Genomic DNA, 21,151 nt, shown 5'->3' with positions numbered 1-21,151 from the left:
TGTGGCAGTATTCAAAATGGCTGTTTTGAGGAACACCAATCTGGGAGAATCTACAAAGATACCCTGATAGTGTGTGAGCATTGCATTGTTCATCCACTTACCAGGGTGTTCTCAAGGACTCCCTCCACAGCATGAGGTGCTGTTGGCAATGCCTGCATCACTGAGTATCCCAAGCTGAGAAGAGGGACTAGGGTTACAAAAAAGACAACATGCAGTGGGTCATCCTTGTAAAGAGAATGGCGTTTATTCAAAGTTAGTTTGCCTCTTTTATAGTCTGCCTAGTTCCTCCCAGTATTTTCCCAATGCTTAAGCAACTCGTAAGCTCCCCCGAAGGCATCTTAAAAAAGGGGAAGTAGGGAAGAGGGAACTTGCTGTCCAGCCAGGGGCTAAATGTATCAGGTCAAGATTGCCTATCCTGTTACTCCTTGAGAAACAAGCTAAGCTGTGGAGTTAATCCTTGTGAGACCGAGGCCCTACATATCCCCCCCCCTTTTTTTTTTGTTTTTTAATGGACGCCTGTTAGGTTGTCCAGCAGTCAGTTAACACCTTACCCATTCTGGGGAGCCCCACCTGGGGCACATGGGTTCCCTGCCTTAGGTTGGTCATCAGCTCTGCCAGATCTTACCCGTCTCTGGCTACCCATCACACCATGCTCATCCAGACTTGAGCGCTAAGATTTTCCACAGCCTAGCCCATCATGGTTTGACAAATGATGACCTGCTCCTGGGCTTATTGCCTGAGTAGGTGGCAGAAAAGAGGAAACAACACTGCAATCAAGCCCACGACCATCAGTCCCAAGGCTAAGACTCCTTTCCATTCTCTTAACATCCATGCTGCCAGTCCAATGCCATTTAGAATAATGGCATTTCCCTGACATGAGGGGTATCCAGGTCTTAACAATGTACAAGTATTACTGAAAACACTAACATTCAAGAATCTCATAGTGCTGAGATGTTACATATATACAAAACAGTTTTACCAGGAACCAGAGACCCTAACTGCCTATCATCCCATCTGGCTCCTACATTTCCAAACAGAGAAATGGACCCCAAAGTTATTAGGGAAAAGGGGCTTCGTGATCCGTTTTTAATTACTTCTGCTAAGAGGGGGCACTGTTGGGTAACAGCAGCAGTAGGGGGTCCATCTAATGGTTCCTGATAGAAGGCAGAATTCATCAGGTGTTTGGTGGACATCCTGGCACTTGAAAGGCTTCTCTCTGTTGAAGTCCTGAGTAGTAAGTCCATTTGAATACATTAGGAACTATTCAGCTGAACATTCTTTGTAGGCCCTGGGAAAACAGAAACACACATGCTTCTCCAAGAGCTTAATTGTATATCCATACATTATTTTCAAAAGGAGTTAGCTTAGCAATTCACATTTATGAATAGTTTCATCTATAAGCCAATTAACAGAGACTGCATAAACATGTACATGTATATCAGGTAGCACATATTATAAAACAAAGCAGCTTTTGTAGCAGCTACTTGAAAATGCTTTTAAGTGTGTTAAAGGTACCAATTGTTTGAAATTACATTTTGCTCTTAACAATATGAATAAACCATACCTATAGTTTACTATTAAACTTTAGCAATGCCCCCCAATTTTTTTTTTTTTTACAGATCGAATCAGTTGTCTGTCCTGCAATTAACTTTACCAACTGATAGATACAACCTTTGAAGCACATTCTTATGAGTCTGAGGCTGTTAGAGGCCCATCTAAAAATATCAAAACCAGAAGAAGTAGACCTATTAAATATGCCAAGAGGCCTTCAAATATATGGTCATAGATTCTTCATTATAATGTCCATCCTTTTAGTCAAACTGATTCGAACAGTAATATATCACAAATTTGTATCACATATAAATGATCACCCAAACATTTCAAAGTAAATGCATAACAGAAAATACCCTTGAAAACACAGCTCTTTTAGACCATGAGAATTAAACACAGGAATTAATGCATAAAATAATCTCATAACTTTTTAAGAATTTTAACAAATTCAAAGGTTGAAACAGGAATAGAGCTTACTGAAGCTGGATAGGCATTTGATAAAGTCACTAATTAAACAGAGACTATGTAAAGTTCAATGCTTCAGCTTTTTAACAGCTTTCAAAATTAGAGATAGATATTTTTATTTTTAGATATTTAGTAGCATTTTTATGTATGCATACTTCAAAAAACTTCCAATACAATGGCTTTAAGCAATTTTCAACCATTTCTCCCAATTCATGGAAACACATTTTAACACAAACCAGCCTCAAAAATGAGAAAGAGAAATTTTTTCAAACAACCTTCTTCTAGCTGATTTGGAAATTTACCTCTTTTCAAATGAAGGCAGATAAGAATCACTACAACAGGGATAAGCTCAAGGTCCCAAATTCTTCAAAGGGCAGACTCCATGCATGACCCTCCCTTGTTATATGGCAGAAGGACCTGGAGCTTCTCCTTAGCTTTTGTTTTATTGAAATCAAGAGAGCTGAAAAAAACACTTAAATTTGTCTTTTGTCTTGGGAGACTACGTAGGAATTGACTGAAGTTGGTTATCATTAAAATGAAAATAACTTAAAAAGAGATGTTAAAACACTGTTGTTTCTCACAAGGAATCAGACTACAATTCCATTGTTTTAAAGGCAAAATTCAGAAATTGTGCACATCATAAACAATTTCACTACACAATTTAAAAGAATTTGTTGTTTTCCTGTGAGACAAAATCTCACTTTCTTGTAAGTAAGAACACAAGTAATTTACAATCAGGACCAATTTCATGATTAGAAAACATTTTGACCAATGAGCATAAATACTCATCTATTTAATAGCATATATGATGCAATAAATTTAGCATCATTTCATAATACTGCGACACCACAATCCAAATTATTTTGAATGACAATTACACTACACAAAATTTTGATTCAGTCTTTGAGAGTTCCAGGGATCCCAGTAGAACCCTCAAAGTCATGAGACATGGCTTGGAACTCTGAAAAATTTAGAGGTCTAAATGAGCCGAAGAAAAAGTACCTTCAGCATTCAACTGAACACACCAATGCATACTGTATGTTAGACCTAATCATTTCCAAGACAACACTGTAAGCTGAAGATCAAATAGTAAGAAAACATCATACGAACCTTTCCACAGTGGAGGTGGGGAGTCTGGTCTGGCCAGATCCTGTTAAATTTATTAGACCTCTCTAAAATTATTTACCAGAAAAGAGAAAGGGGGTCAGTCATGGTCTGTCCCATTTCGTCTGTCAGTCAGTCTGTCACACACGCATTCCATTCAGAACAAGAACAACAACTTAACAACTCAAGACAAACAGAACTGGAGAAAGAGTATTAAAACAAAATCTAGTTTTTTTCTGGACAAAAATAATAGAACACCAACAGTAATGATTAAATAAACATATGCACAATCACCAAACACAACAGAACACACACATAAAACTCTTAAGCGTTTTGCGACTTCCAACCTCTTCTTCAATATACTTTAACCTGGAGATATTTTGTAAAACAAGTACATAGGTTCATCTTATGCTTTAGGTTAATTTAACAGTGGATTTGGACCACTCTATATCAGATTATTTTTGCGAATTAAGTTAAAGAACGCGTTTCTTTTTTTTTCTTTTTCTTTTTCTTTTTTTAATCAACCTTGCTTAAATTGTTTAATTTTCCAGTCAGCCTGTTCTGACCAGCAGCGTTCCCCATTTGATATAGAAGTTCTTCAAGCTTGGTGACCAATTTATCCTGGGAGAAGGCTTAACCCATTTTACCGTTCTTTTCACAGGATAAAATAAGCACCAAGACCTAATTATACTTTAAAATAAATCTAAAATGTAACTATACTTCAAAATAAATCTAAAACCTAACTATATTTCAAAATAAATCTAAAACCTAGCTATATTTCAAAATAAAACTCCTTCTCCTAACAGTTTAAGAAAGGCTTACACTACGTCCCACTTACCTTAATCAGTCGGCCAGCCTCCCAGGATGACCCTTCACCATATCCTCTTTTTCTCTATCTCAGTGGGACCTCCATCTGTCAGCAATGTCTGCATCACTGAGTACCCCAAGCTGAGCAGAGGGACTAGGGTTACAAAAAAGACAACTTGCAGGGGGTCATTCTTGTAAAGAGAATGCTACTTATTCAAAGTTAGCCTGCCTCTTTTATAGTCTTCCTAGTTCCTCCCAGTATTTTCCCAATGCTTAAGCAACTCCTAAGCTCCCCCGAAGGCAATAAGGGAAATCCAAATTAAAACATCAATGAGGTACCACCTAACACCAGTAAGACTGGCCCACATGAATAAAAGCACCAACGACACTTGTTGGCGAGGTTGCGGGGAAAAGGGAACCCTACTCCACTGCTGGTGGGGCTGCAGGCTGGTACAGCCTCTATGGAAATCAGTATGGAGAATATTCAAACAACTCAAATTCAACATACCGTATGATCCAGCAAGAGCACTCCTAGGAATATATCCAGAACACTTGTTCTAGGAGAAACCAACATGCACTCCTATGTTCATAGCAGCACAATCAGTAATTGCAAAAACATGGAAACAACCAAAATGCCCATCAGCAGAGGATTGGATAAGAAAGCTATGGTTCATCTACTCCATGGAATACTACTCAGCTATTAAAAAAAACAAAATGCAGTTCTTTGTGGCCAAATGGGCCAAACTGGAAACCATAATGCTAAGGGAAATGAGCCAATCCCAAAGGTTAAATACCACATGTTTGCCTTAATTTAAGATGATATGATGTTATGTATAACATGTTATGTTTTGAATGTTATATGTTGTGTATAAACTAAAATTGAAATGTCAATGAGGTGGTCACAGAAGGTGGCTGGGAACCCGCATTTACTTTTAACATATTGGTTACACATTACTATGTCAATTAATTCCATAATGATGTAAATTTTTGCTGATGGTATGTTGGAGCTTTCAATTGACTGGGATGATACTCTGCTGGCTCTGTCATCAGACCAGAGAGGGTATACCTAAGAAGCCGTTGAACTTGACGGGACAATAAGATGCTGGACTCTATGTTTGGTATACGCTTGCAATGGGGAAATCTCAACTGAACTTGAGCTGTGGTTATGCAACAAGGTGGAGGAATCCACCATGGTGGGAGGGTTTGGGGAGGGGTGGGGAGAACCCAAGTATCTATGTAACTGTGTCACATAATACAATGTAATTACTGAAAAAATAAAAATAAAAAATAAATAAAAATAAGCAAATGTTGAAAAAAAAAAAAAAGGGGGGGAAGTAGGGAAGAGGGAACTTGCTGTCCAGCCAGGGGCTAAATGTATCAGGTCAAGATTGCTTATCCTGTTACCCCTTGAGAAACAAGCTAAGCTGTGGAGTTAACCCTTGTGAGACCGAGGCCTACAGTTACAATCTTCAAGTTCTGGCAGAAAGTCACTTGTCTGTGTCCTGCACCATGACCACAATAACAGCTATGACACAGAGGCATGGTGGCCAGTCAGCAGCTACATTTTCTATGATAGATAATCTATTAATCATTTCCATGGGCCCAGTAGTTGGGTTAGGACTCCTTTTGCAAGCACCTTTCTTTCATCCATGAAGAGGACAAAAGGTTTTAATGGGTTAGGAGTGTTAGGGGCTTTAAGGAAGCCAGTCCTCAGTTGTTCAAAGGCTTGCTCCAGTCAGGCTTGCTCTAACCAGGTCTAGTCCTTTTGCTCTTTAACGGCCTCATACAGGAGCCTAGCCAACTCCACATCACTCAATATCCAGAGTCTGCAATAACCATTGACCCTAAGAATTCTCTTACCTGTGTGCAGAGGTCAGTATGGAAATTCTGAGAAGAGCTCTTTCATGGCCTCTGTTAGGCATAGCGTTCCCTGCTTAAGTTTATATGCCAGGTAGCTTACCAACTGTTTGCAGATCTGGGCCTTCTTTGCACTGGCCCAATAATCCAGCCTTCCTAGCTCTCCAGGCAAGTTTCTAGTGGCTCTGTGGCAATTTTCTGCAGTCAGACTGGTGAGGAGTAAATCATCCATATGCTGCAGCAGAATTACTGTGGGTGTGTCTACAATATGGTTCTAGGTCTTGGCTAAGTTCCTCATTAAACAGTGTGGGCAAGCTTTTGAATCCTTGTGGAAGCTGAGTCAGGTCAGCTGCTCTGTCATGCCTGCTTTGCACAACTCAAAAGTGAATATCGGTTGGCTTACTGGGGCCAAGGCTATGCTGAAGAAGGTATCCTTTAGATCAAGGGTTGTATACCAAACATGTGAAGCAGGGATGCAGCTTAGGAGAGTGTACGGATTTTTCACCATGGGATGGATATCTTCCACTCTTTCATTTACTCTTCTGAAATCCTGTACTGAGTGATAGTCATGCCCATTTTGTTTTTTCAGTGGGAGCAATGGCATGTTCCACAGAGAGTGACATAGCTTTAGAATGGAATGCCAGCAGCTATCAATCAGTGAATGTGGGGCACAATGCCTTGGTGAACCTCTTCTGGCATGGGGTGCTACTTTACCCATAAGTGTCGTGTATTGGCCTTAAGTTCTACAACCACTAGGTAGAGTGGGCCATTAGTCCTTCTCCTGCAATCTCGGCCTAGGACTGGTGGTAGGCCTTAACCCAGTAATCCATGTCCTTATCCCAGGTTGCTGGGGATTTGGAAAAGAGAGGGTGCTCATTGGCCAGAGACACAGTGAGTACCTGGAGTGGTTGCCCCTGGCTGTCATTTACTTCTATTCTGTCTAGCTCAAGGTGAATGCCAGCCCCAATCTTGGTGAGCAGGTCTCTCCCCAGTAATTGTGCCCAGCTCTCTGGGACCAGCAGAAAAGAATGAGTGATCTGGCATTTTCCTAAGTCTACCTTACTATTGCTTGTCCATGAGCAAACTTTCATCCCTGTTTTCTCCTGTACTATGCTAGTCTTATCAGCGAGGAAGGGCTTGGTTAAGCGCAGAGTACTGGGCTCCCGCATCCAGCATAAACCCTGTTGTTTTCCCCTCCACATATAAAATTATCCAAGACTCAGGAGGGGAGTCAAGCCCCGACTTTCCAAATCTTCCTCTGCCAGCATCACTTAGGCTGTGTTCACTGTCTCTTCCCTCTCCCTCTCTCTCTCTGATTTCTTCTGAGTAGTGGTCATTCCTTCTTCCAATGTTCTAACCCAACGTGGTGGAAGCATTGTTCCTTGTCTAACCTGGACCTGTTCCAGTGGGGGCTCCCTCCCATCTCGTGCGATATTGGTGGCCTTGGTCCATCTCTGACCCCTCTGCTGTTTTCTTTTTTCTTTGCTTTGGAACTCACGGTCTTCCTTTCTGATTCTTTCTGCCTTCTCTTCCGGGGTTTATCTGCTATTGAAGACTTTCTCTGCTATCTTCATAACACACCTAATATTCATCTCCCTCAGATTCTCCTGTTTGTCAGGTTTTCTTCTGTCATCTGGGGCTGCCTGGTGGATAAAGAACACAATTTCTGCCAACTGGTTTTCTTCAGCCATAGGATCTAAGGGAGTGTACTGCCTATAAGAATCATATAGGCATTCAAGGAACGTGGATGGGCTTTCATTTTCTCCCTGCACAATAAATTTACGTTGGCCAAATCCATTGTTTGGTGCACCACTGCCCTGAGACCTCTCTCTAGAGTCTGGTTGTAAACTCGGTGATGCTCCCTACCTTCCAGGGTCAAGAAATCCCAATTTTGCTGGCCAAGTGGAAGGCATCATCATTGAGATTCTGGAGGGTCGTGTGTCTGCCATTCTCTCCATTAACATTTTTCCAGGCTTCTTTTAGATATGATCTCTCTCTACAGTGTCTTCAGCAGTGAACAGTGCCTTGAGCAGCTGCTGAAAAGCATCCTGTTATGGGGTGCAGCCAGTGAAACTTGTCTGGGTCCCCTATGCTCTGTCCTGAAGGTGGGTCCTAACAGCAATGGAATGTTAATTCAATCCTCAACCACTTCCCCTGTGTCCTAATTTAACCAGGATAGTGGATACAGACAAGTCCAATTAGTCTAAGCATTTTCAGCTACAATCCCAGTTCCTGCCCATCCCAATGAGCACCAATTAACTCCTTAACTCACAACACTTAGGTATTCGCTCCTGCCCACCTGTGACTCACAAGCCCCTTTTAAAAGGCCCAGGATCAGGGCTCTGGGGCTCTGGGGTGCTCGAGCACTTGGGCCAATTGGAAACAGCTCTGTAAGGCAATTCTGGATGGGGGCAATTTTCTAATGTGGAAATCTGAGTTCTTTGAGCTTTGCCTTGACACAGCATGACAAAATACCCAGGCAGGCTTTCCTAAGAGAAATCATGATATGTTGACAGGAGAGGGGAATTTTGCTAATGTACAGGATCAGATTAATTATGACCCAGGGGCTTACACACAGACAGCTGCTGCAGTGAGGGCCTGGAAGTCTTCATCACCAAAGGGCTCGCTACATGTACATCTCTCTAAAATTGTCCAAGGCCCAGACGAGCATTACCAGGCATTTGTACATCACCTACTGGTAACTGCAGATAGGGTATTTGGTGATGCAGATCAAACCATGCCTTTCGTAAAGCAACTAGCATATGAAAATGCCAACAAATGGTGCCAGGAAGCAATTAGACTTTGGAAGCATAAGCCCCTTAACACGTATCTTAAACTTTGTAAGGACATCGGGAAAGGACAGATAATGGGTGCAATCATTGCAGAGGCATCGCTTGATGGCACAACCATGGGCTCGGGAGCTCTCCCAAAACAAGGATGTTTTAAATGTGGCCGTCTGGGGCATATCCGCTGGAATTGCCCACTCCAAGGTTGAGCACAGGCAGTCCCCAGGAGTTTGCCTTTGATGCCAACGTGGGAAACATTGGGCAAATGAATGCAGGTCCAAGATAGACATTTCCAGGCAACCATCTGTGCTGGGAAATGGGAGCAGGGGCCTGCCCTGGGTCCCGAAAGCACCAATGTACAGGGCAGCGGTTCAGCTTGTTCCTCAGGGACAAAGGCCATTCAAGACCTTGCACAAGGGAGCCCAGGCAGTGGAGGATGGGACCACCATACCACCTCCTACATCGTATTGACACCCCAAAAGGGGGTACAGGCTATACCTACAGGAATTTATGGGACACTACCCCCTGACACTGTAGGACTTCTGCTGGAATGTAGCAGCACGGCACTGAAAGAAGTTCATATTACCCCAGGAGTGATGTAGACTATACAGGGGAAATTAAAGTTTTAGCCAGTGTTCATGCTGGAGTTGCAGTCTTGCCCCAGGGGGCACGAATAGCACAGTTAGTGCTGCTCCCCATAGTGAAGTCAGATAATGCTTGCAGGGCTGGACAGAAGAAAGCAGGGTTTAGTTCCAGTGGTGAAGCCTCTGTTTATTGGGTCGCTGATATGGCAAGCCGCATAACTTTGGAGTTGAATATAGAAGGAAAGAAATTTACTGAGCTTCTAGACACTGGTGCTGACACCACTCTTATTTTACAGAAATATTGGCCCCCAGGTTGGCCTGATTCACCCACCATGACCACTTTGCAAGGATTGGGGATTACCCAAAGCCCCCTAGCTAACGTCAGGCCTCTAGCCTGGAGGGATAAGGAAGGATATAGTGGCCACGTTACCCCGTATGTAGTACCAGGTCAGCCAGTTATTCTGTGGGGGAGAGATTTTTTGCAACAAATGGGGGCAGTATTAGTATTTCATCAGGAATTAGCTATGCAGCAGATGGAGAGGTACAGCTACATTCCAGGAAAAGGTATAGGGAAAAAGTTGCAAGGAGTTACTCAACCAATCTCCATGGAACATAAGAAGGATAAAGAAAGAGCTAGGGCATTTTCCATAGGGGCCATTGTGATGGTGGCTGAGGTTACTCCACAGAAGATTACATGGAAAAGTTCTCAACCCATTTGGATTGACCAATGGCCACTTTCTACAGAAAAAATAGCCACCATTAAGGAAATAGTTCAAGAACAGCTGGCTGCTGGACATTTTGTCCCTTCACATCTCCATGGAATACACCTATTTTCGTGATTAAAAAGAAATCAGGGAAGTGGAGAATTTTATAGGATCTTAAGACAGTGAATGCTACCATGGAGGTAATGGCATCACAGCAGCCAGGATTACTGCTGCCTTCTGCCATTCCAAAAGACTTTAACATTGTTGTGATCGATTTAAAGGATTGTTTTTTTTCCATTCCCCTTCATCCAGAAGATTCACCTCGTTTTACTTTCAGTGTGCCTTCTGTTAATTTGCAGGAATTATTTGAATGGTACCAATGGAAATTTTTACCCCAAGGAATGGCTAATAGTCCTACTATGTGATTTATGTGGCTGCTGGCTTAAAACCGGTGCGCGCCAGCTTTCCCTCTGTTATGATTGTTCATTATATGGATGATATTTTGCTGGCAGCTCTATCTACTCAGGTGTTGCAATCCTGTTTGTGTAAGTTACAGCAAGAGTTAGAAAAAGCAGGATTAGCTATAGCCTCAGAAAAAATGCAACTTGTTTCTCCATTTAATTATTTGGGATTTCAACTTTTTCAGAATTGTATTAAACCCCCAAAAAATTCCATAGCCACAGAAAAGTTGCGAACTCTTAATGATTTTCAGAAATTGTTAGGGGATATGAATTGAATGAGACCCAGTTTGAAACTTACTAATGTAGATTTGATATCTTTGTTTGATATCTTAAAATGTGACTCCTCTCCTACATCCCCTAGGGCGCTGACTATGGAGGGACGTCACGCCCTACTCAAGGTGGAGATAGCTATTGAACAATCCCGTTTGACCAGGATTTATTACAGTACCCCACTTTTATTTATTGTTATAGCATCCTCATATACACCTACGGGAGTATTTTATCAGCAGGGTCCTATTTTTCGGGAACATTTGCATGTCTCTCCTGCTAAGACAATTGTGCCTTACTATTTGGCCATAGCAGAGTTGATACAGAAGACCACTAAGAGCAGCCTAAGACATTTTGGAAAGGTCCCCGATACCATTATCGTTCCATACACTCAGAAGCAGCTTTTGTGGTTGCAGAATATGGAAGAGACCTGGTCAATACTTTTGAGTACTTTAAATGTGAATTTTGACAACCACTATCACAACGACCCCATTGTACAGTTTTTTATTTTACATCCTATTGTTTTTCCACTTGCAACCTCTCTTCAACCACTGCCAGAAGCTTTAACTGTTTTCACTGATAGGTCGTCAAATGGTCAGGCAACTTTTGTAGTAGATGGCCAGGTTACCACCATCCCCACATCTTTTGTCTCTGCACAGGTTGTAGAATTGGGGACCATTCTTGCCGTCTTTCAAACATTTTCCATGCATCCCTTTAATTTGTATTCTGATAGTGGATTGCCCATTCCCTTTCTGTGCTGGAGACTGCATGCCAAATTTCTTCCCACTCTACAGCAGCATTTCTATTTGCTAATATTCAGGCCTGTATTTGGGCCCGCAAAGATAAATTCTTTGTGACTCATATCAAGCCCATACAGGTTTACCTGGTCCCTTGGCTTCAGGAAATGTGGCTGCAGATTCAGCCACCAAATTGGTGGCCTCAGCTCTTGAAGAAGCTCTAAAGGCATATGCTAGATTTCACTTGAATTCTAACACGCTTCATTTGCGCTTTAGTCTGACAAAGGAACAAGCCAGAACCATCGTGAAGCAATGCTCAGTGTGCCCTCAGTTTTTGCCTGTTCCTCATTATGGTGTTAATCCCGAGGACTGTTACCCACTCATGTCTGCAAATGGACGTGACACACATCCCAGAGTTTGGGACACTGAAGTATGTGCATGTCACTATCGATACTTGTTTTGGATTTATTTTAGCTACTCCTCAAACAGGAGAAAAAGTCAGACATACTCTAGCCCATTGCTATGCATGTTTTTCCATCTTGGGAACTCCTAAAGTTATCAAAACTGATAATGGTCCTTGCTATACTAGCAGTAAATTTCATGATTTTGCTGCCTCCCACCATATATAACTAATTACAGGTATTCCTTATAATTCTCAAGGAAAGGTATTGTGGAATGTGCCAACCGTACTATTAAGGATTATCATATTAAAACCAAAAAGGGGGAATATAGCACTCCCTGAGATCATTTGAATCTTGTATTATTTATTTTAAATTTTCTAACATTGGATGTTGAAGGACGGTCTGCTGCAGATCGTCATTGGAATCCGTCTCAGGAGCAGAAGGGTTATGTAATGTGGAAGGATCCCTTAAATGGTAAGTGGCTAGGCCCAGATCCTGTCTTCATTTGGGGGCGAGGATCAGTTTGTGTTTTCCCAGAAAATGAAAATGGTCCGAGGTAGATTCCTGAGAGGCTTGGCCGGCAAGCTTCTGTTGCGGAGTCTTATGAGACCTCGGATCCTGGCGAAGATGATGGTATTTGAGTTGGAAGATCGACGGGACAAGCAAGTGTATTAGGCCTTTATGTATTTTTTGGTTTTTTTATTATATAGATTTTTTATATTAATTATTTTGCATTATGTGACAGTTTCATAAGCTCTGACTATCTCCCACCTCTCCCCCTCCCCTCCCCCCTGGTGGATTTCTCCATCTTGATGCAGTATTACAGTTCAAATTCAATCAATATTCTTTCCTTGCAAATATATACCAAGCATAGAGTCCAGCTACTTATTGTCCAGATGGGTTGAACAGTTTCTTGGGGAGACCATTTGGTCCGAAGTTAGAGCTGGTAGAATATCATCACAGACAATTAAGAGTCCCAATATAACATCAACAGCAATTTGCAATATTATGGAATTGACATGGTTTTGAGTAACCAGTATGTTAAAAAATAATAATAAAATAAAAATAAATAAATAAATAAAAGCAAGTCCTAGCCACAACCTATGTTAGCTAATTGACATTTCAATTTTAGTTTATATACAGGACTGGCTACTATATACCTTAAAATGGCTATAAGGTACCATTCAGCTGTCTTGTGTCTATTTCATTGTAGTATTTAGCCATTTGTTGTGTTGAAGTATAATTTTTCTGATCTTGGCAGATTTTAGGATAATCCAGACTGGCTTGTAACTCTAACAAGACATTTGTCGACATTTAAGGTGCAGAACACTTTTTTTTGGGGGGGGGGGTTGTGCAGGAAAATCCTCAACACCATGGTGAAGAGTGACTAATCTTTGTGTCCCACCCAGCGAGGCATGAGCCAATCCACACCAGCTCTTTCCTGTCAGATTTCAAGCTCTACTTTTTGTTGTTTGTCTATTTATTTTAGTTTTTTTTTTTTTTTTTTTTAGTTTGTATGATTGTTTGTTTGCTGTGAGGGGTTTTCAGAGCGATCCCGATGGCCATTGCGAGGGAGGGTGGTGGTCTAGAGGTGGAGCCAGGCTCGGACCAGAGAAAGCTCTCCTCCCTGTTCCCAAAGGACATTTATTGTTCTTCTGTTTCTGCAGACCACTCAGGGCTGCTGGTTGTCTTTCCGATGACGTTGGCTTCTGCACAGTAGTGTTTGGACTTCTTCCATCCCCTGCAGAAGCTCCAGTTGGGGTGGATGACCTCAGAGTACTCATAGGCCTTTATGTATTACATAAGTATATCAATATTCTGTCGCTGTTCTTCAGCATGTTCCCTGACTGATGGCAAAGCCGAAGTTTATCGGTGGCTTTGGACTTTGTTCTCTGAGAGCCATGTGGGATGGGGGAGGAAGTATTGAGCCTTTCCTAATACCCATCCCTGCTTTGATTTGGAACTCTTTTTGTTACATTTATATTTTCCCCACCTTGTCTTGGATTCACCAGAGCACAAATGCATATCTTTACAGGTATTTACTTCCCTAACAGACTAGGGTGACATTTGCATTTCTATTCCCCACCTGGAGCCTCAGCCCATTTCTGTCTCCAGCCATTGCCAAGGGGGAGGGCTTCAGACTGGCCTCTTAATCATTTGAAAGGGACCAAGGAATTTGGCCAGTGATACTTTTCTGGCCTTTTGTCCCAAGGGCAGGTACCTTGGATACCAGGAATTTTCTTTGTTTTTGGAGAAACAGCTTTGAGAGGTAACTTTAAAAAAAATGCTCTTCCCACCATGAATACGGGTTTTTCTCTTTTGTTTTTCCTCCCGCCATTATGGCAGAGGATCTTGAGGACTAGCTCTTGTGAGTGAACCTTAGCTCATTGAGTTTGAAGCTTGTGTTTGCTTGTGTTATCCCTATGTTTCTCTCTTAAATACAGGAGACGCCTCTGAGGTGAATGACACCAAGTTCCAGTACACCCTGACAGCATGCCGGAATGGCAATTGTGATTCTGCTATTGTCCTGCAGCTTCCCTGAATCCCGCCTGTGCCTATGTTGACCTGATAAAGAACAAAAGAGACTTTGGCAGAACGACGACCATCATAGCCAGTACATCAACAGCTGCCAACAGCAGCTACCATGGTGACTGTGAAAAAGGTTGCAGAACAGACTGCCAGAGTTATGGAACAACAGAACTTTACTGGTGAACATGAGTGAGTGGGCATGCTTACACTGTGACTGCAGGTTGATTTGTTGGAAAAGAAATAGCAAATGCTGTTACTTTGGTCTAGGCCTCCTGTACCTCATCATATTTCTTTCTGTTGTATTGTATGCATTTCTGTTTTATTATATGTGCAAGTGCTAAATGTTTTCCCAAGCCTGGGAACTGCTGTCTGCTCATTGCTACTGAGCTAAGTTACTCCTAAGATCATGGCCTCTTGTCTCCCATTGTGCCTTGGATGGAAGACCTTTTATGTATTTTTCACCTGTGAAGTGCTTTGTTTTCCCAAGCCTGGGAACTGCTGTTTGCTCATTGCTACTGAGCTGATATTGACTCCTAGCCATGGAACAGGGTTGCCAGCCTCCCCACGTATGGTTTGAGCAGCTGCAGCAGACAACACATTGAATGGCAGCCAGTGACAGGTAAGATGGACCAGGAATGGACCCACCTAAGACAGGGGACCCGTCATGCTACGGAGATTCCTGATGACAGGTAAGGCTGATAACCTGAGAGTCCACAACCTAAGACAGACGCATTCAAGTCTGCTTTAATACAGAATGGGGGATCTGTTGTGGGCTGAGGAGCTGATTTACATTCCTTTAGCTGAGCACTCAGGAATCGGGCCTAGGGCAGTGGCACCTGGCCTTTGCAGACTCATTGGCATCCTATTGTTCTGTTAATGGGCTTGGGGGGAAGAGGATATAATATGGTAATAAAGAGGCTTAGGAGAGACAGCTCCCAGCACTTCTAACACCATCATGGTGTCCGTGCGTCGGTGCTTTTCACTCATACATTCACCATGTCTACTATGCCGGCTCAGCTAGACGCGACAATGTAGAACACAAGAACAAGCAATACAGCACATCCACTAAGTTCCACAACAATCCAACTATCACTTGGACCGGGCCTTCTCACACACTCCTTCATAAACTCACTACTCTCCAGATTCAGATCCTTACTCAGGAGCACTCCAAACAGCATCCATTTGGGCTGCTCATGATCAACAAGCTCAATGATTTCCTCCAGGGTGAAATTCTGTACCTGCCCTGCAGGTTGTTTCTCACATTTATTTGTTCATGATGGCCAAGTCACAACACGGTCACTGGAGCTCTCCTGTAGCCTTGTCATTGGGATCTTATTGTCTCCCCTGAAGCTTCACTCAATTTCCTGGAGCACCACTTGCTCTTCTCCAGGGTGATCAAGTCCTTCCGTGGTTCCTGGAACTTCTTGCTCCCCTTGGGGTAATCAAGTCCTGCAGTGGTACCTGGGACCTCACTGGGGACCTCACTTGGGCATTCTCGCTCAACCTTGAGTCTAAAACAAGCTCTCAAAAAATGCTTAACTTGTGAAAGCAGTCACCATTTTGGTCGCTGCTAAAGGGGTCGACTGTCTCCATGGGACCTCTAAATGTTAGAGACTAGGCTAAAACCCCTGGACGTCAGGGTGCAAACTAGTCAACACCCCAAAGAATACAAAGGTCTCACTGGTAATTCAAACAGCAAACAGAGTTTATGGCACTAGCATGCAGGAGTCAGATCATACTTGGGGCATACAGGACAGCCAAGATGAGTGGTCAGACCCCGAACGAGCCCAAGACAGATTATATTGGCACTTTTGGTCTGGAAAATACATCAAATGTAACAACATTAGACATGTTAATTTTTATGGCCTTCAGGCATAGGGAGCCTGTTCCGTTCCCATACCCACTATCTTTATGGCTCATCTCATTCTCACACCCTTATCTTCCTCCTGTTCCTGGAACTGGAGAAGAATTGTACCCTTGCGCCCCTGTACCTGGGTTCACACAGTTGAATGATAGCGAATAACAGATTTATCACCAAACCGGAATCCTCCCAAACTCCAGGCACCTCCTGGCCTCGCAAAGTAGCAGCTATTTTAGCACAAAGGTATCTCACACTGCCCAACAGAAACATTCCATTCTAGCATTCTAAAATACTATCATTCGAACAGAGCATTTTATTATTCTAATAATTACAGACACTCTAACACCCAAAGAGCAAAAATGAGGAACTCATAGCAATTGTTGATACATCCTAGATTATCCACTGGTTAGAGGGACAGACATGGGCAGAGATCTTGCCAGTTGTTGGTTCACTCCTCAGACACTTGCAACAGTCAGATCTGGGCCAGGTCCAAATTAGAAGCCAGGCTGCATCTAGGTTTCCTACATGGGTGGTAGGGGTCCAATGACTGTGCCCATCACATGATGCTGCCCATACTGTGCATTAGCAGGAAGTTGGGATCAGCATGTTATAGGCTTGTAGACCTGTACCCTGTTTTATTTTAGTGCTAATTAAGTTCAATTTTTAGGGCTATATATCAATTCACAGTGAAAATAATATCTAATATGTTCACTAGGGATGTAGGTCCATAGCTTAGCTTATGGTGAATCAAGCTTGAAAGTCGGGGCCTGGCATGCTGGCCTAGAGACTGAAGGCCTCACCTTGCATAGGCCAAGATTCCATAAGACTGCTGGTTCAAATCCTGGTGGTCCTGTTTCCCATCTAACTCCATGCTTGTGGCCTGGGAAAGCAGTCTAGCACAGCCCTAACCCTTGCTACCCAGCACAAACATGAGAGACCCAGAAGAGATTCTGAATCCTGGCTTTTGATCGGGTCAGCTGCAGTCATTTTGGATTCCTGGGGACGTGAATCTATTTCTCTTCCTCTATATACCTGACTTTGCAAATAGAACTAAATAAATGTTAAGAAAAAAAGGACAGATTGGAAGTTGATGGTGGTGTTGATATCTCACATGTTTAGTGCTAAGATGAGGACAGGTAAAGATTCACATTTGCTGGTATAGTCATCCAAAATGTCTAGTACACATGGAGCAACCTGTCTGAAGCTGAGAGCTAAGCACTTGATCAAGAACTCACCTTGGCTGTCTGGATTCCTGTCACCTGAACTATGGCATCCTCTCACAGTGGCTACAGTAGCAGGTGCTAGAATTAGAACGCAAAGCAGGGAATCAGACTAGATATTTCAGCACTGAACATGAATCTCTTCCTTATGAAGCTTACATCTGCCCCATTGCTAATTTCTTTTCTTTTTCTTTTCCTTTTTTTTTCTTTTTCTTTCCTTTTTTACTTTCATTCATATCAACTGCTTAGCTTAATACCTGTCCTACTCATGAGAATATATTCAAGGAATGGCACTGTAATATAATGGGTTAAACCACCCTTTGCATTACAGGGGTGCAACACTCACCTCCTATATGAGTGCCAATTCCCAGCTGCTCCACTTCCCATAATGCTTCCTGCTTGAGGTCTGGGAAAGTAGCAGAGGATGGTCCAATTCTCTGAAACTCTGCTACTATGTGGGAGACGTGGAAAAAGCTCCTGGTTCCTGGCTTCAGTTTGGCTCAGTTTCAACCACTTCAACCACATGGGGAATGAGCCAGCTGGCAGACATCCTTTTCTGTATCTGTTCTCTCTGTAAATCAGCCTCACCAATAAAAATAAATCTCAATAAATAAGGTAGAAGGATCAGTGCTCTATCCACATTGGGATCCCTGTGGGTGTTAGTTTATGAGCAAGCAGCCCTGTTTTCCATCTAGCTCTATTTTTGTGGTCCTGGAAAGCAGTTGTTGATGAGACAAAGCCTTGGAGCCTGTATCCACTTAGGAGATCAGGAAGAAGCTCTGCACTAATGACTTCAAATCAACTGAGATCCAGCTATCGTGGCTGCTTGGGGAATAAATCAATGGATGGAAGTCATTTGTCTCTGGCATTTCTCCTTTCTGTGTTTCTAAATTTCCAATGAATTTCCGTGTTTCTGAATCTCCTTTATTCTTAAAAATAAAGTTGAAATAAATAAAAAATAATAAAGCAATAAATATTTGCTATTTTTTTGGATGAAAACGCTGAGTTACAAAGAGAAGGTGAGACAGAGAGAAACAGCTTCCATTTGCCAGTTATCTCCGAGATGGGTACAACAGCCAGGGTTGAACTTGTCTGCTCTTGATGCCAGGAGCCAAGAGCTTCTTCCTCATCTACCACATGAGGGCAGGGATTCATTCCTTTATGCCATCCTTCACTGCTTTTCCAGATGACAAGCAGGGAGCTGACTTGGAAGTGCAGCAGCTGGGACATGGACCAGCACAGATATGGGATCCTGGCACTTAGAGGTAGAGGCTTAGTAAATTGCACCATTGTGCTGGTCCCATAAATAAATCATCAGCAGAAAAAAGAAAAAAATATTCTTTCAGAGCCATTGATGGAAAGTTTGCCAAGTGTCAGGAAGGAGGTGAGCACAGAGGAGGGTTTGTGTGACTGTTACAGCAGCAAGAGGCAGCTGACAACAATGTTCTGACACCTGGGCCTGCTGGCTGACAGTCCCTGTGGCTGGAGCAGGAGGTCAAGCTGCAGTCAAGTAAAGAGATGGGTATGAGAGACACCTGTTCACAGTCAGGTGAGGACAGAAGCACCCATTGCTGTGTCACTGTGTTCCTGGTGGCACTGAAGGGAAGCTGCAGACTATGTCTTTCCTCAGGTCCCCAGGGTTACAGGATCAATCCTACCAGCCCCAATCAGTCATGTGGGTCCACTGGAACACCTATATGTCCCTCAAATCCACCATCCCATATCACGGAGGCCAATGCCAGCACCCAACACTTCCCGCTGCTCTCATATAATCTGTCCACATATTCCCCAGATAGGAACTTTTCCTCTCCTCGGGTCCCTCTAGTGGAAGCCACCAGGCCACCCACTCAGCTCAGGCACATTGCAACACCCTCCAAGCTTCTCTTTACCTCCACCTACTGTCCTGCCCATCCTGTCGTTATCAATAAGCATCTGGGACACGTCCAGGACAACATTCCCTCAGGTCACTGCTCCAGGCAAAAACAGATGCCTGCCCACTGGTGGCCAGGCTGATCACTTTCATCTTGTTTTCTTCCACACATAAGGAGGGAGTATACATTGAAAGGGTGGGGAAAGTGGATGTCTGATGCATACACAGGATGTCATGGCCAGAGTAAGTCATGTGGTCTATCCATTACCTCCAATGTTTGTCATCTGCATGGTTTCTTAAGAGAAACTGGGATCTTGTCCATGTCCTCCCAACTCTTCTGAATTTTGGAATGTGTATATCTGTATATTTATGAAACAAAGCTTATATGAATAATGTATGTATACATTCTTACTGTGTATATATTTATACACACACACGTATATATGTATGTATTTGTGTACCCTTCATAAAGGTGATTGGAAAGATATAACCAGAGATCTTACATTCATTGTTTCACTATGCAAATGACTGTAACAGGCCAAACTGAAACCAGGAGCCTGGAGCTTCTTCTTGGTCTCTCCATGAGAGTGCAGGAGCCCAAGTACTCAGGCCATTCTATACTGCTTTTCTAGCTGTATTGGCAGTCAGCTGGGTCAGAAGTGGAACAGCCAAGACTCAAATCAGCACCCATATGGGATTCTGGTGCCAGGTGTAGGAATTAGATTGCTATGCCACGAACATCAGTAGGGAGAGTAGATGAAGGGAGCCTGATAATTTTTTTTTTTTTTTTGCTATTTTTTTCAAGAAATTTATCAGACTTTTAAAGAGATATGTATAGGAATTTCAGTGAGTGTGAAAGTTCACATGGAAAAGAAAGTGCACATGCAAATTAAAAAAAAAGAACAAGAAGAATAATAACAAAAAAAGGCCTAAGGTCCAGCACAATAACACAGTGGCTATATCCTTGCTTTACAAAGGCTTTGATCCCCTTTGGAAGCCAGCAAATATCCCAGATACTCCATTTACTATCCAGATCCCTACTTGTGGCCTGCAAAAGCAGTGGAGGATGACGCAAAGCCATGGGAACCTGAACCCACATGGAGACCTGAAAGAAGCTCCTGGCTACTGGTTTTGGATCAGCTCAGCTCTGGCCATTGCACCAGATGGAAGTGAGTGAGCCAGATGATGGAAGACATTTTCCTCTGCTTCTCCTGCTCTCTGTAAGTCTTATTTGTTAATGAAAAAATTAATCTTAAAAAAAGAAATCACCTAGTGCCTGGTGTGGTTGCCTAGTGGTTTTGTTCTCAGCTTGCACATGAACAGATCCCATAAAGGTGCTGCTTCTAACCTGGAGGTCCTGGTTTCCATTCAGCTTCCTGCTTGTAGCCTGCAAAAGCAGTCAGGATGGCCCAAAGCCTTGGGACCCTGCAAAATCATGGGAGAACTGGAAGAGGCTTCTGCCTCCTGGCTTCAGATCAGTTCTACTCCAGCTGTTGCAGCTTCTTGGGGCTCAATGAATGAACAGAAGATTTTAATCCCTATCACACTCCATCTTTGTGTATTTGACTTTCCAATAAAAATGAAATAAATCTTAAAAAGAACATGTTTTTAAACATGGCCTAGACCACCAGAACAGGATGGGAAGTCATAATGCACTCTGCCCCTACCCCCATACATACAGGAAGGCCTTGTGCACAACTGTCACATCTTATTGACAGAGCATCCCCTTAGAATGGAAAAGTCCTCAGCACAGCCAGTGAAATGGGAACCACATGGATGAACCCTAGAGTTAGGGTCCACACCCAGGGAGGGCTAACAGGCCATGTGACACTTGACTTCCACTCCTCAAAAGTACCAAGGAGTTGGGAGTACAGCCAGCCAGCCAGTGGCCTCCTGGACATGGGCATGGCAGAGGGCAGGTTTCATGCCAGGAGTGCCCTGAAGTGT

Source organism: Ochotona princeps, chromosome Y, assembly GCF_030435755.1.
Source record: "Ochotona princeps isolate mOchPri1 chromosome Y, mOchPri1.hap1, whole genome shotgun sequence".
In the NCBI taxonomy this organism is placed as follows: domain Eukaryota; kingdom Metazoa; phylum Chordata; class Mammalia; order Lagomorpha; family Ochotonidae; genus Ochotona; species Ochotona princeps.
The sequence above is the reverse complement of the archived record's forward strand: the minus strand, read 5'-3'. Positions refer to the sequence as shown.